This window comes from Prionailurus viverrinus, chromosome D2, assembly GCF_022837055.1.
Source record: "Prionailurus viverrinus isolate Anna chromosome D2, UM_Priviv_1.0, whole genome shotgun sequence".
NCBI classification, from domain to species: Eukaryota; Metazoa; Chordata; class Mammalia; order Carnivora; family Felidae; genus Prionailurus; species Prionailurus viverrinus.
Genome location: NC_062571.1, coordinates 23,258,787 through 23,275,840, shown reverse-complemented (window position 1 = coordinate 23,275,840; position 17,054 = coordinate 23,258,787). Strand labels below are relative to the sequence as shown.

The window sequence follows — 17,054 nt, the reverse complement described above, 5'->3', positions numbered from 1 at the left end:
ATTTCTTTGAGGGAAGTAATGCATTTTTTCTCCTAACAATAGGTGTTATAGAAGAAATTATGTTCTCCTTTTACCTAAATTTCCAAGAAATTCAAATCCAAATGGTAACTTCAATTATTTCAACTGTTGACCAATATATAGGTGGCATAATGAACTTCCTTTCTTTTTCACTCTCAACCTTGTTATTTTTATTCATATTTCATGATTTTTCTTTTTGGAAGTCACCCCAAATCCTTAAGATGAAAAGCCAGGGCATAAATAAGTACGTTCACTATTAACTAAATGTCTTTCCAGACATCATCTCACTTGATCGTCAGAACAAGCCATTGACTAGCTGGTCTTATTACTCCCACCAGAGCCATGAGGGAACAGAGTCTCAGTGAGGTTAAGGACATAAAGTTCACCCAGACAAACACTGAGTGGAATTCAACCCTGGGGCATCTTTCTCTAGTGGCAGAGTGGTCATTTCAGCCTATGTGGCTCAAACTTCTGTGGGCAGCTGGCCGATGTGTACATGGCATATGGCTGGCTGGGATAGCTCTTGTTCCGATGAAAACTAATCACTGACATATGAAACTAGTCTTGTTTTGAGCAGTTTTCTTCTTGATGATGAAATAGTCCATGTTTGTATGTCCTCCCCAGATTTTATAACATTCAAGAAGCACATGAAAGAGGCCTCTCATCCAGTATTCTTGATTAAGTTATGAAAATGGAATTGAAGCTTATGTTCCCCCTTCGTACGGTAAGTAACTATGAATTTGGGTAACAGAATTGCCTTTCTCCTCCTCCTAATTTCCTCACAGTATTTACAAAAGAAATGGAAATGCTCCTGGTATGAAGGTGGCATGACTTGTGAATAATATCCAGATTTGTCTTCAGAATATTTCATTAAAAAGGAGAATTTCCATTTTTTCAGTTCAGTTGTGGTTTTTATAAATTCTAGTTTAACATGTTTTATCTGGTTTAGAATTGGAGTCATTTTGAACTACATACGAGTTTGGGTAATTAACATAACTCTTCTACCCACTTTATATACACTTGTAATTCTCTAGTGAAAACTGACATGTGGACTCTGAACATGGCCACATACAAGGAAGGTTTAGAACTGCCAGGTTGCTGTGCAGGGGCATTTCTCTTCATCCCAGAAGCCCTAGCTTGGAGCATCCACCCCCATTTGGCCTGGGCACTAACTGTCTTTAACTGGAAAGACATATCCCCTTGCAAGTGATTAGAACTGACTGATCCCACATGAACAAAATCGGGTTTTAAAGAAAGGGCAACATTATCAAGTTCTTCTAGGTATTGTGCCTGAAGGATTTAAAAATGATTTGAGATAGTTGATTCCTTTGTCCACCTACAAAATCATCTGTTATTTTCACTCTTCACTATATTTTATTTTTCTTTATATGTGCTAATGCATGTTTAAAGGAAAAATTTTATATGTATAGTTGTGAATATTCATTAATAAATTTCATTCATTGTAACAAATTAGGGAGGGAGGCATATGTGAATTTGTGGGGAGGCTGAATTATAGATAACTTTTAAATAGATGTGGCTTTTATTCTTTAAACTACATGTAGTAACTTCAACAAAACATTACAAAGTAGAAATCCTTAAGGAGACCTGTAATAATAAATCATATGAACATTTTGTTATTAGCATATAGATTGGATGTGTGTAGGAGCTTGTAAAGTGCCTGAGGTTCACTGAAAATAGTTTATTCTGTGTCTAAAAAGTGTATGCAAGATTGAAAATAAATGTTTAAAACACCATATATTACCTACCTATAAGTAAAGTGTTTGCAAAGCAAAGGTAAACATCAGCCCAGCTTATGAACAAATTATCAAAAGATTTTAAATTTATTGAAGCCGTAAATTAATGAGATATTACCATGTGTGCATAAATAACTTAAAGAATAAAATTTGCTGATCCTTCTCTCATATGGATATTTGTGCTAATGAATCAGGATCCTATTTACTCTATTAGTCCCCAAAGTAATTGCTTATTTGAAGAAGTTCTGTCTTATGGGTTTTCAGTTAATTAAATCCATTTGCATTTTATGCACACATTTTAAATTCTCAAGTCCTATTTTTCATAAGCCAGATTCAAATATGTTCATGTAATAATACCTCTCATTAAGGCATTAGTCTTTCATTTTTAAAGGAACTTTCAGAATAGCCATATGCATAAAATGGTTATTAATGAAATTCAATCAATATTTTAGAAAAGTCAACCCATTAAATGGTTTTTTTTTAGTTTAAATTTTCCTATTTGTAATGGTGATTACTATGCTGAACATACTTCCAATTTCTAATTTTTTGGTTAGCTTAATTTATTCAATGATTTTTTTTTTGCTTTGATTTTGCATGGCAGTTTTTAACTTCTAATACGCCTTTAGAATTACAAGCGACCTTTTCTCAAAGGGTGGTTTTTTTCAAGGTATGTGCATATTAACTGATTGATCTTGCCAACCCAGTTGGGAGATCACTAAAACACAAAGCAAAGCTTTTCTAAATCTAATACTAAAGAACAAGTATAATAATTCAACAAGTTAGGGATATTTTTTTAAGGGTTTGTTTTCTCTTAGTTTTCAAATATTTGAGAAGTTGTGAATTAAAGTGCATAAGTGATAAAAATTGTAAATGCCTTTGTTGTATCCAAACTGTAGAAATTTTTCTGTGCTGCCCAAGTTTGGAAGCTTGAAAATGCTACTGAATTTAGGAGAGTAGAAAAAGTAGATGGAAGAGAGGCCAGGAAGCGCCTCACAGGATATACACAGTGGGCCCAGGATCTAAGACCCAAGTACTTGGCAAGGCCAGATGCTGGGAAAGGCATCCAGGGGCACAATCTGGAAAGGTGATCTGGAAATCCAGTTCTGAAATCATACCTAACTGAACTATCTCTAGATGGTTATTACATGTCACCCCATTTATAGTTTATCTAGCTTATTAGTTCCTCTTTGCAAAAAAGACACAAAATGCAGAGTCTGGATACATTTGGGTACCAATTCCAGCCTAAGTTTATAGCAGAATCAAAAAAGGATAGAGTATCCAAATGGACAAAGAAAGAAAAGGAAGCAAGGGAGGGAGGGAAAGAGGAAGGATATCCTAAAATCAGGATAAGTATGAATTATTTTGACCTTTTTGGCAATATTGGACAATAATGTACTTTTATTGACATCTAACATGAGATATAAGTATAAAATGGAGAACAATTTTTGATACACTTTAAAATTCATACACTTTATAGTAAAAGAAGCAATTTTCATTCAATTAAGTTTTATTAATTCATTCAAGTCATGATCTATGTAAAGCATAATGCCAACAGTATCCTAAGAAGATAACATTTTCTTTGTAGTTGGAATCGCCCTAAGGAAGCATTTCTTCTCATTTAGACAAAGTAGAAATAAAGCACATGTATTACCACTCGTATAAATTTTTAATACTGAATAAAATATTAGTGTTTAGTGCAATATTGATTCTCAACATAATACTGCTCCATAATAGCATGCTAATTGGTTAGAATTAAATCAGACAGATTCAAAAACCCTAAGAACAGACCATCTAACACTTGTAATTTTTTTTCATTAGTTTCCAGAACTCCAATTAAAATGGAATTAATCTGCCAAATAAAAGGCCATGGTGCAATAAAAGTTCCACGTACTATGTCATGTGCATGCCTTCCTCCCTCCCAGGGCCACACCCCACAACAAGATACAGAAGTGAAGATCACTTGTGAGTTCGAACCACATAGTAACAGCCTTCAAAAGAGGCAGGCAATCTATGTGCATTCCAGCTCTATAATTTATTAACTGTGAGACCTTAGGCATTTTACTTGAAACTCACAGAGCCACAGTTTCCTCATCAATAATATTACTAGTCTAATAGTACCAACCTCCTAAAGTTATTGAGGAAGTAAAACAGAGGTTCGTTTAAACTAGGGGTGATTTTTTTTCCCACCAGGAGACATTTGGTAATGCCTGGAGATGATTTGGCCTGTCCCAACTGGAGGCAGTGGGTGTGATATGGGCATTTGGGGAGTAGAAGCCAGGGACGATGCTATACAAGATGCACAGGACAGCCCCCAAAATAGAGTCCACTGGTCCAAAGGTCAATAGTGCCAAGACTGAGAAACACTGGAGAACAGTGAAGTCATGTATGTAATGAGCATAATGTCTGAAATACAGTAGGCCCTCAAAAAATATTAGTATAATTACATTGTTATTGTTGTCATTATTTGTTTGATAAGAAACTCCAAATCACCCTGGTGGTATCAGGACTGGGTACTACAAGCAATTCAGTAAGCCCATTCCAGTACAATAATGCTTATCTGCTAAGTCATCAGATGGACTGTCCAATTTTTAGGTGCCTTCAGGAATGGACTGACCCACTTAATGCCTGACTAGTCTACCAAACTCACAGATAGGATTGTACCAAAGTCCATGGGCTATCATGTAATTTGTACCTTCTTAGAAATTAGGAAAAAAACAGGAAAAGACAAATAAAAAGTAACTTATTGTACCAGGTGACTATTACTTTCTAACTCTTGCTATTAGTAATGGCTCATGAGTCTCCTGATGATCATTTTTTTTTATTTTTTTTAACGTTTATTTATTTTTGAGACAGAGAGAGACAGAGCATGAATGGGAGAGGGTCAGAGAGAGAGGGAGACACAGAATCCGAAACAGGCTCCAGGCTCTGAGAGGTCAGCGCAGAGCCCAACGCGGGGCTCGAACTCACGGACCGCGAGATCATGACCTGAGCTGAAGTCGGACGCTTAACTGACTGAGCCACCCAGGCGCCCCTTGATGATCATTTACTTTACAAAATAAGTTGATATCTGGACATCATTTGTCTGGCAAATGGAAATATGGTCTTCTGGTTAACATAAGATCTTGACTATATATGGTACACAAATGTTATCAATTTTAAAACAAATTGAATGCAACAAAATAGTTTTAGCTTTATGTTAAAACCGTTTAGAGAGGAAAAACTCTTGCTTAATGCAAAACCTTCAAGGTCAAAAAGACCTGAGTTTGAATTTCAGCTTTATGACCTTCAAGCTGTGTGACCTTGAATGGTTTGTCTTCTTTGAGCTCAGTTTCCTCATCTGTTTAATAGACAGAAAATTATGTCACAGGGTTGTTGAGAGAATTAAATGATACCTGCAGCATTTGACATTTATCAGTAGTGAATAATTATTACCATTTCTTCTGGAGACCTTGCATTGCCTTGAGGTTGTTATCATAGCCACTGGTTTTTATTGTAAGAATGGTAACTATGATGTGTAGATACTTTTTATTAACAGAGGAAGCCCAAAATAATTCATAGCCTCAATAAACAAAAAATCTTAGACTTACTTCAATAAAAGTGATTTAAGAAGAAAAAAGAAAAGGTACATATTATACATGGAATTTCCCAGTGAGAATTTTTTTTAAGGAAAAGATGGATTTCCTAAATTAAAGAATGAATGATGTGCATATCTTTCCAGCATATTTTAATATAGTTGATAATCCACTTTTTAATTAGCCACCTAATTATAATTCAATAGAAATTTCCCTAGGTGAATGTAGTAACCTACTTCAGAGAGAGAAATGGAGCTCTGAGTGGGCGCTCCTACTGTGAATTTTGACACTTTTTCAGGTTCAATTTGTTCTAAGGCTAACTGGCCCAGGAGAGATGGGGAGAGCTGTGTTTCATAACCTAATAATTCCCACTGCCAGGAAGGTTGACAATAAGGCCAAGTTCACCTTTCATTGGTATTTTTATTTTTCTCTTTTCTTTGTTCCCTGGAGAAGACCCAACTCTTTTTTTTTTTTTTTTGTGCTCCCATCATTCAAATGTTTTAAATTTGAAAACAAAAACATTTACACATAATCCAAACTACACCCTCCTTCATTTTCTTGGGAGTTTGGTGTCTTCTCAACTCAGGTTTCCCTTACTTCCAGCTCCTGAGAAGCAGGAGGCTGGAAGGCATGTGAGGAGACCGTCTCAAGGTTTAATTCCACAACCCAGACTGTGCCAAGGAGGGAGATTACTTTTTAGTCTATTCCTTAGCAATAGATGTTTGAATTTCTCAATCCTTAATATACTTTTTATCATTAGTTGCTCATCACCTTAGTCTAAAATGTTTTCAAACTCACCAACTTTTGCTTTATTAATTGATTAATAAATTGATTGCTTTATTAAATCTCTCTTCCAATCAGTTTTAGCTTTGTGTAATTACAACTTCAATATATTTGAATGTAATTGTATACTATTGTCTCTCATTAATTTCTGGCTCATATCCATTAAACATATACAGACAAGAGAGGTGAACTTCTCACTTTAATTATTTCCTTGCTTTCACCCCTTGCCTCCTACAGTCTATTTTCAATAAAGTATGAGTCAGATAATTTTGTTCCTTGACTCAGAACTCTCCAGTAGATCCACTTCAATCTGAGTAAAAGCTAGAGCCTAATGATGGTCCTCAATGCCATATATGTGACTACCATGACCACCATCTCCTGCCCCAACTTGTACACTCACTCCACTCTAATTACTCTGGTTTCCTTACAGTTCTGCTGGTATACCAGACATATCTCTGTCTCAGGGCCTTTGCACTTGCTATTTCTTGTCTGAGACAGTCTTCCCCCAGGACTACACATGATTTACTCTCTCATCTCCTTCAAGTCTTTGTTCAAATGTCAACTTCTCAATAAGACCTTCACTGACCACTCTTCTAAAAATGCAACCCCTTCCTTTAAAAAAAAAAAGGGCGGGGAGGCTGGGTAGCTCAGCCAGTTAAGCATCTGACTTCGTCTCTGGTCATGATCTCGCAGCTCCTGAGTTCAAGCCCCACATCGAGCTCTCTGCTGTCGAGGCAGAGACCACTTGGGATCCTGTCTTCTTCTCTCTCTGCCTCTGCCCCTCCCCCACTTGCACACATGCTCCTGCACTCGCACACTATCTCTCTCTCAAAAATAAGCATGTTTGTTTTTGAGAGAGAGAGAGAGAGAGATGGGGGTGGGGAGAGGCAGGGAGAAAGGGGGCACAGAGGATCCAAAGTAGGCTCTGCACTGTCAACAGAAGAGCCCAATGTGGGGCTCAAACTCATGAACCATGAGAACATAACCTGAGCTGCAGTCAAACTCTTAACCGATTGAGTCACCCAGGCATGCCCCCAAAATTTTTTTAAATAAAAAATAAATGAAAAAAAATGTAACCCCTTCCCACACTATTTTCCTTCCTTGGTTTATTTTTCTCCATAATACTGGTCATTCTCTAATAATTTCTGTGGTTTTCTTATTTGTTTTCTGTCTCCCTCCACTAGAATGTAAGCTTCATGAGGGCAGCAATTTTTGTTATTTTTGACCAAGCACCTACTCCAATGCCTAGTATCTGGCAGACACTTGATAGATATTAGTTAAACTGAATTGAAGTAAAATTACACACTTATTGACCTTATTTCATTTCCCTCAAAGCTTTCATTTCCCTTCTGTTAGTCCTTATCTTCTCGTGTTCTGCCATTATAGCTCCTATAGGACATCTTTGATCCCCCAACCCCCAGGTGGATTTTGGAAATGGAAGAAACAGTTTAACTGTGCTTCCTTTTCACTGGTCACTGACAAGCTTTACTGGCTTAAGTTTGCATTTTAGCCATATTCCTTTCCTATTAGATGAGGAGATTGTTATCACCAAAATGGTGAACTGACCGGGATAAATTAGATTCCTGATCAGAACACTCCTGGGTGAATCTTGATGGAAAAGAGAGGGAGAGAGGGAGAGAGAGATGGAAATGCTAAGCTCTATAAATAGGTATCCTTTTCTTAGCACACATGTTCCTAGCATAAATATTAGATCCTTAAACCTGATTCAAGAAAGTACGTACTTCCTGATGACAAGAAAGCCATAAATATAGTTCATGACCAAAGATTAGTCACTGTTTATTATTGCTGGTGACACATGATACGTTGGGGAGATCTGGCAATATTTCAGACATCTCCAGTCAGCCATTTATCATTTCACAGTGGAAGATGAGGAGGTATTTCTATATTAACAGCCCCTGTAATAAGGGAGTGAGTGAAGAAACATCTGATGTGTTTTATCATTGAGAGTCAAAGGGACACTGACAATGTTAAAAATGTGCTGAGTAGATTACAGGTTTTGTACAAGTTGGTCTTCTAAACAAGAAGACTCCTTTTTCAAAAAAGTAGTAGAAGAAAAAAGGAACTATGTTCTACGTTGCTTACTTCTCCCTTGTGCCCCTGAATGGTATTTCTAGACTTGAGAAACTGTTTCTGAGAAACAGAAGCTTGATTTGTCTCCAAAGCCTCTAACATTCTGAGCAGCATGATGGTCTGGAGACCCTGCTGCTTCAGGCCATGCTGCGGTCCCAGCACAGGATTACCCTGCAGTTATGCAACAGAGACTCAAGGCACCTGCCCTCCACCCAGTGTAACAATGTTTCCCTATTTCAACCTAAAATTTAGAATAAATCAAGGCACATAGCATGTTAACAACTTCCACCTGATTAAAAAATTCAAGCCTATGTTCCCTTCATAACTACTATGGCCATGCAAGTGAAAGACATAAAGCTCTCTGGGAGAGGATTTTAAAAAGGGGCTTGGGGATGTGAATGGCCAAGAACTGTATCTTAGAAATGGTGGGAGTGAGCCACTGAAAAGTTTTTAACATAACCAATAACTTCTGCAATGCTCTGCAGAATTCTGAAGACACCATTAAAAATTAAATAAAAAGCCTCAGCTTGGTTTTGTGTGTGTTTCAATAGGCAAAAAGATATATTTAATGCAGAGGGTGTTGAATCTGAATTAGTACAAATATTATTAATTTAATGTTCATACTGCATTTTATGGTTTATAAACTGCTTAGCAATAATTTTATATATTTTTCCTCACAGCGCCACTGTAAAATATATCGGTATTTTATTTTTCCCATTTTATAGATGAGGCAACCTTTAATAAGTGATCTATTTCTTTCCTGCATATTGGTTAACTGGTAAATGATTAATTTATGTCTGCATGAACTTCATCATGCAGAGTATTTATTTTAGTGTGAGTTGGTATTTATTTTACCGACAAAGCATTACAGTATCCAATTATATATGCATGTTTTAAAGGCAGTAAAGCAGTCACCAGTAGTTAATGCAACATTAAGTCAGAGATTTTAAATCCACAGTAAATTCTGAGTGAGGGTATTTAAATCAAGCAGCGCCCTTTCTCCCTGCTCTCATCCATGTGGGTAAGCAATGGCCCTTCTATAAAATGACCACGTGGCATCCGTCCTGTGACATGGAAAAGATGTGCTGAGATTTTCAGAGCTTAAAATCTTAACTGAAGAGAAATACCAAAAGGTTTATAATTACATCTGGCAAAGTTCAAGAGTAAACAAATCTTATCATTTATATCTGCCTATAGAATAACTTGCAATTGGGGGGCTTCTACCTTGCCTGTTTTTTCTTCCCTCTTTCTTATGTGCCTCCATTTTTTCCTTTCATTTTCTTTATCAGTTCTCCTTCACTAAGATGGTTGTTGTGGCTGCTGGTATGAACAAGTATAAGTAACCCCACACGAGTGATATATTAAGGCTTAATAAAAAGGATAACGTGTCTACAGTATTTGCATTCTCTCTCCATATTGCGCTCTAGTGAGCTATCAGCAAAACTGCTTTTCAATGGGTGTGGCATATGAAGTCCAAGGTTCTCAAAATGCTCCCTAAGCACTAACTCAGCAATACCCTCTAATATCATTTCATACTTTACCCCTATAGAGGACAAAGCACCAAGAAGTTCATTCATCCATAAGTCAAATTTTTTAGCTAATTAGAAATATAATTTCTTTTCACAATAACATAACATATAATTTTCCCTTATTTATTGATCTCAAGACTCTTAAATTTAGCCAATAAAGCTAAGGATTTTTAAAATTCATTGCAAAGATTCCAGCCCTAATTTCACATGCAAAAGTCTAAATATTGGCATGTTAGCTGTCAAAGGCAGATGATTTAAAACACATTGTGTGTGCTGGATACTTAAATGCTTCCAGATTCAGAAATTGTCTCTTTCAAACTTAAAATGTACTTAAAGACCCAGGAAGTGATGCCAATTTTGTGAAAATATTTATATTATTAAAAATTTGGGGGTCGCCTGGGTGGCTCAGTTAGTTAAGCATCTGACTCTTAACATCTCACAGTTCATGGGATCGAGCCCCACATAAGGCTCTGCCCTGACAGTGTGGAGTCTGCTTGGGATTCTCTGTATCCCTCTCTTTCTTCCCCTCCCCTGCTCACACTTGCACGCTCTCTCTCTCTCTCTCTCTCTCTATCTCAAAATAAATAAATATTATAAAAATTTTTTGTACACACTGAAATATAAACTCCATTACATCAGATCTACTAGTAAGATAACATATTATGAAGTAATATTTTTTAAATTTATGTGATTTGCTATGGGACCTACTGAACAGTATCTATGTATTCAGGACACAGATGTTTTAAAAATAAATCTGTAAAACAAGGAGCATTACCAGAGAGGAAGGTCACTGAAGTACCATCCCCAGGCTTCCTGCTTAGAGATCAGTAATGAAAGGAATCAGCACCCCAGTGTGCTATTTTCTAACTCCGAATTAGATGGACTTGACCCTTAAATAAGCACAGTGGATTATTTTCATATAATGATTCCCACTCTCTCTCTCCATATATATATATATATATATATATATATATGTGTGTGTGTGTGTGTGTGTGTAAATGCACACACACAGAGATTTTAGCCTTACTCTGTTATAAAAATAGAGAAAACGTGTCATCAGAAGAAACATTTCAAGTATTAAAGTATAAATTAAATGTATGAAATACATAAATTTCTTCCTTTTAAAAATCGTTCCATCTAATAAAATGTCCAAATGGAGTGCTATCATAGTTTCCTTACATGCCACAGTTCCAATATCTAATACCCCAAGGCTTTTCCTAGTCCAAGACTTTCCCAAAGGCATTTATTATTCCCATTTACATTTATTTGACCCATATTGCAGCTTCTAAATTGGATACATCATCTTCCCTGAGAACTTGGTGTCCTTACATAGCCTTACAGGAGAACTGTGAGTTATATCACTTTCTGATGCAACAATGAACTAAATGGGCAGAAAAGCGTAAGACTCCCTCACACTTCCTTGTTTTCCACCACCCACCCCTCACATAACATGAAACACAAGTGAGTGTCCCATTATTGTAAATGTTGAACTGGGCTTGATTCCCAGTTCTCAGTCTCGTAATCCCAGAATCCATTATTATGGTGTTTCTGTTTTCATCAATTGTCATCTTTTTATATAATTCTGTAAGCTTTTGCCAAAAAGAAACACTTCGAGGAGGGATTCTTATATGGAAAAACTGAAATACAATGTTCATGCTAAGGAAAAACATTTATTCTTTTTTAAAGAGAGAACTTTTCACCAAGTATCATGATTTTCCAGAACTGCATAGATGGAGAAGTTGCTGAAACTCAATTTTGCTTCCTGATAAAGTCAATATAGCATTTACACAGTTATTACCTAGAACTTCCATGAAAACTAATAAAAAGTATTTCAGGTTAAAATTTCAGCTTCTAGTTTACACTTAACTAAAAATCTCTTACAAGTAAGCATTCTTGTCCATCAGAAGTTGGTACAGAAGAAGGAAGTTCAAAGGAGTAAATATGGGAAGTGCCTTTCCAGCCCTAATAGGGTAAGAAGATCCTGGCCCGAGAACATGGATCTCTAGACCATGGAGCAAATATATCCCTGAAGAGAGAAAAATCCATTAGGTTGTCATGGCTTTGAAACATCAGCCATTTACACTTGCCAGGTCCTGAACCCACATTCACTTGGTAATCAGTTCATTGATTAGAATTCTTCTTCTCATCTACTTATGTGTATATATCTATACCTACAGGGAGAAAATACAGCAGTCAATATAACTCATTAGGTTGATGGATATATTTCTTATTATAAGTTAATATATTGGGATTTTTCTGTAAAGACGCTTTTTAATTACTATAAATATTGTCAATGAGATCATTTTAAAATTATAAAATTCTCAGCCACACGTACAGAGGTAAAAGTTCCATTTCTGGAACATGAGACTAAAAAGAGTCATTTCTCATCCATATTTGCTTTTAAAATATAGCCACTCCCATACATGCTATCACAATGCCTTCCCCACCCCACAGGAAAGGGAACTAACGCTTGTAAGAAATGATAGTCGATAGTCTTACACACTATCCTCAAAGAAAGTTATTTGTTCAGGTTCACCCAACCAGTAACTAACAGAGATTAAAACTCAGGTCTGATAGATGCCCTTTCAACTAAACTTATGTCTTTACTTAGAATCCACTTATAGCAACATAGGCTGTGACTAGGAGAAGCAGGTAAGTACTCCCTGGCTGCTAGAGAAAAACACTGATCCTACTGGCTGTTTCCTCTAAACAAGCCTAAACCCAAATCTCCCATCCAAGAAGTTGGTGTTCTCTATCTGGCGCTTTTATCTTCATGGACATGTGCAGAAACCTTGTCTGATGATTTAGCTATATATATATATTGGAGTCTGATTTTTAAAGTAATTCAACACAAAGACATTTGTTCATAGTAAACTTAAGAATGGATTGTATATTACCAGGGAACGGGAAAAGCAAAGAGAAATGATAATTATTTTACCAAGCAATTTCATAGCTGTCTTTCATTGTCTATTCATATCTCTTTATTTGGTCTGGCTAGTTATGAAACCAGCTCCCATTATTACATTTTGTTAATTGAAATATAGCTTTAATTGTTCCCAAGTATACTTTTATATTTTTTACCTAAAACTAATCTGAAAAAGGTCTTAAACCTATTTAATTGGAGCTGGTAGGAATAGAGGTGAGGGCACTCCTAAATTAATTATAAGCTTGGTGAGACAGAGATGAAATATTTTGGATTTTGACCATGCATGTTAGGTATTAGGAGAATTATATTTCATGTTATGGAGATGAACAGAAAATTCTGGAGATGATTTTTAAATCTTAAAGAATCAGGTATTGGGGCGCCTGGGTGGCTGAGTCGGTGGACCATCCGACTTAGGCTCAGGTCATGATTTCGCGGTTTGTGAGTTAGCACCCTGCGTCGGGCTCTGTGCTGACAGCTCATAGCCTGGAGCCTGCTTCCAATTCTGTGTCTCCCTCTCTCTCTGCCCCTCCCCCATTCATGCTCTGTCTCTCTCTCTCTCTGCCAAAAATAAATAAACACTTAAAAAATTTTTGTAATAAAAAAAAGAATCATACGGGGCGCCTGGGTGGCGCAGTCGGTTAAGCGTCCGACTTCAGCCAGGTCACGATCTCGCGGTCCGTGAGTTTGAGCCCCGCGTCAGGCTCTGGGCTGATGGCTCAGAGCCTGGAGCCTGTTTCCGATTCTGTGTCTCCCTCTCTCGCTGCCCCTCCCCCGTTCATGCTCTGTCTCTCTCTGTCCCCCCAAAAAATAAATAAACGTTGAAAAAAAAAAAAGAATCATAGGTATCAAATATTTATTCAGTCAGTTTGACTTCATTTAATGAGGTCATCCTTCCATTTTCCAGGAAACTATTTTGCTTAAACTAGTTCCAACATTAAAATCTTTCTTTAAGAAAAGATTATCACTAAAGATTGATATTGTATAATACAAACAGGAATTCATTTCAGTGTTTAGCCTACCTCCTCAATTTGAGTAAATTCTTCCTAATATCTAAGTAAAGTCTCTCCCAAAATGGCCCGTATCTTCTCCTCTGCAAGTAATGTAGCACTAATTTATTCTCCATAGTCTTGGTTCTTCATCCTTGTAATGCTTGGTTTGAATCTATATTCTCTGCATCCTCCCAGGCCTCCTTTCTTAATGGGTGTCTCCGTGTTTCCAGATGTCAGGGTTGTTTCTTTGGAGTATAAAACCCAAAGGGTGTTGCCCTCCTCACTGTAGCTCTGATGCTTCTATGATATAACCCCCTAAATATTTTTTTCAAAATTCCTTCAGAAATTTACATATTAAAAACAAAGAGCAAACAAAAGAAGGCTATCTCAGATAAGGCTCAAATGGAGTTTATGCTGAAAATTTTCAAGAAGAGTATGAATACTTTTCTTTCTTGGATGCTATTTTGAACGGTGACAGGATGAACTAAGTGACCTCTTGATGATCTTCCAGCCCTGTGACTCTGTGATAATCTTAGCTTCCAGCATTTCATTTTCTCTAAACACTAAAATCTAATCTGCCCTAAGATATGAGAGTGTTTAACAGATGAAAACCTTTTAATGGAGGAAAGATTCTGCTTGTTTTCTTGGAAGTAATTTTCTTAACAATTGCTTACATTTATATTCAAGGCAGCCTATATTGAATCATTAAATCCAAAGAAAATCATAAAAGAAAAATTAGCAGACATATTATATAATGACATGCAATTTATTTCTTGACTTTTGACTTTATTGTTCTGCATTAGAAACATTTACTCCTGTAGACGTGGTTAAAGGATTCATGAACTCCACTTTCTTAAACCTAAAACCATTCTTGCTTTCTATACCACAATTTTTCTACTTAAAAAGGAGACGTATGTTAGTACCAGTAGACATTTTAGTTCCAAGCGAGGCTACTTTCTGAGCGGGGCAGCCATAGAGCAAATTACATCTGACAAGTCCGTTTAGTAAAGATTAGCTGTAGTTAGATTAAACAGACCTTGAGCCTGCCATTTAATCCACCACTACTGGTTGTGTGTGCCCAGCCAGTGAGGATACTTGCAGGCACAGAAATTAGATTATTAGTTTTCATTGCTTTTTAATCAGCTGTTTTTGAACCAGTGGAAAACTTTAGACATAAAGTGAAAAACAGCCCTTCCACATATCAAATGGATGATCTACTTGACTCTAGATTCAGGTGCTAATATTATTAATTACATTATCAGTACTACTAATGATGATGATAAGAGTGTTACATAAAAACTAGCTACCCTGAGCTAATCTCTGGCAGAGCTTTACACAGATTATTTATATTGAATCCTCAACAACCATTCTCTGGAGTTTTACCAAAATAAAAATGGTGAGTTATGCATATATTCTGGGACATTTTTTTTCTGATATTGACTCGGAGCGTCCATGAGTATTTTTCAATGAGTTGTTCAGCATTCAGTTGATTATTTTTTGTTGTTGTTTGGTCCAACTGCAGTTTGGATGATATAGAATGAACACAGAAAACCATAGCATTAATCTTGGACTGTAAAAGCCCTATTTGTATTGTGACACAAATATAAATGTAAAGCAAGCAGAAAAAATGCTATGTAAGCTCTTTTCTGAGCTTAGTATTGTTAGAAAATATTTAACTCTTGTGTTGTTTGGTAGCTTTTCTATTGTGTGTACCGTAAGTGCAAAAAGAATTACACTAGAGTTAAAAATTAGTCTGAAATTTCATAGTGAACTATTTTTATCAAAAACTTATCAGTTCCTCCAGTAAATGGGCAGCACTGAACTTTATACATTTGCCAAGAACCAAGAAATATAGAATTAATATTAAACACAGATCTGAGTTGTATTGATCAGCAAATACTTGATATAAGCTGCTAAAAAGAAAAGCCATGTATTATCATATTCCTTGTCTCTTGAATAAATACATGTCTTATGGGTAGAATAGTGGGTTTATATACCTACAGAGGGTAGCATTTGGTTGTGCCTAATGTAAGGTCTGCCTGCCACTCACATCATGTCAGTAAGCCCCACTCTATTCAAAACTGGGAAGTATTTTATTTTATTTTATTTTATTTTATTTTATTTTATTTATTTTATTTTATTTTAACATTTATTTATTTTTTGAGAGAGAGAGACACAGAGTGTGAGTGGGGGAGGAGCAGAGAGAGAGAGAGGGAGACACAGAATACAAAGCAGGCTCCAGACTCTGAACTGACAGCACAGAGCCCAACACGGGGCTGGAACTCAGAGACTGTGAAATTATGACCTGAGCCGAAGTCGGACGCTCAACCGACTGAGCCACCCAGGTACCCCGTAAACTGAGAAGTATTTTTAGTGCAATGTGTATAATTGGAATAGAACTGTCAACAACCACAACCTATGTTTTTTTGAAAAGCTGACACTATTATAGGCAAACAATCACGGATCACCATGCCATTCTGCTAAATGACAGCAAGACTCACCCATAGCACTGAATGCTCGCTCTGCCAGAAACCATTGGAGACCACACTGGAAATGGAGTTTCTGGGTGATGGTTTTACCCCATTGGCCTTGTATGTATCAATTAAGCAGTTGCCCTGGTTTTCCAGTTCTTCCCCTGCTGACATCATAACTCAGACTGTTAAAAATGTCTGCAATCCCATCGTCTGCTCTCCAGGGCTTTCACCTTGAGATGGAGAAAGGGACTGTATGGTCTCACTTACTCCATCTCCCAAACTTCTAAAAGTACAGCCTGACGGTGACCAAAAGAGCTAAGTCAATGCCATTGTACAATAAATGGTTGGCAAGCAGCTCTGGAACTAAAAGACTCTTAAGGTTGAAGGGAACCTTAAAGGTCATAAATGATGATCCTACACTCTTCTGATGATTGAAGTGATATTCAAACACCAGTGATGATAGGAATCAATCTCTTGTCCTCCCAACTTCAGATTGCTCTAATTGATACAAAGTCCTTACATTAACTATAATGTGGCTCTCTGCAAATTCCACTTACTGGTCTTTAATGTAACCTTTGGAACTAATTTAATGTTTATGTCCTCTTTGATACTCCAAGAAGTTCCTTTCCAATGCTTCCTCATTCTCTCTGGTTTCCTTCCTCAATGCCCTTGTCACTTTCCTCTCAACATGGTCCAATTTTTTTATGTTGTTTATTTTTGAGGAGGGAAGGGGCAGAGAGAGAGACAGAATCCCAAGCAGACTCTGCACTGACAGTACAGGGCTCAAATTCACAAACTGTGAGACCATGACCTGAGCCAAAATCAAGAGTCAGTTGCAATGCTTAACTGACTGAGCCACCCAGATCCCCTGAACATGGTTCAATTTTTTAACATTTCGCAAATTCAGAGTATGATTGG

The 17,054-nt window shown here is 36.8% G+C and overlaps 1 protein-coding gene across 3 annotated transcripts in view; it reads left to right on the top strand.

The window, feature by feature from the left end:
- The window catches only part of RHOBTB1 (Rho related BTB domain containing 1), a 122,840-nt gene that overhangs the window by 14,926 nt on the left and 90,860 nt on the right, over positions 1-17,054 (top strand). For all 3 annotated transcript variants that reach the window (XM_047825544.1, XM_047825545.1, XM_047825543.1), the window contains one exon: positions 643-742. The gene's annotated coding sequence lies outside the window, so the exon portion shown is untranslated. The remainder of the gene's footprint in view (positions 1-642; positions 743-17,054) is intronic.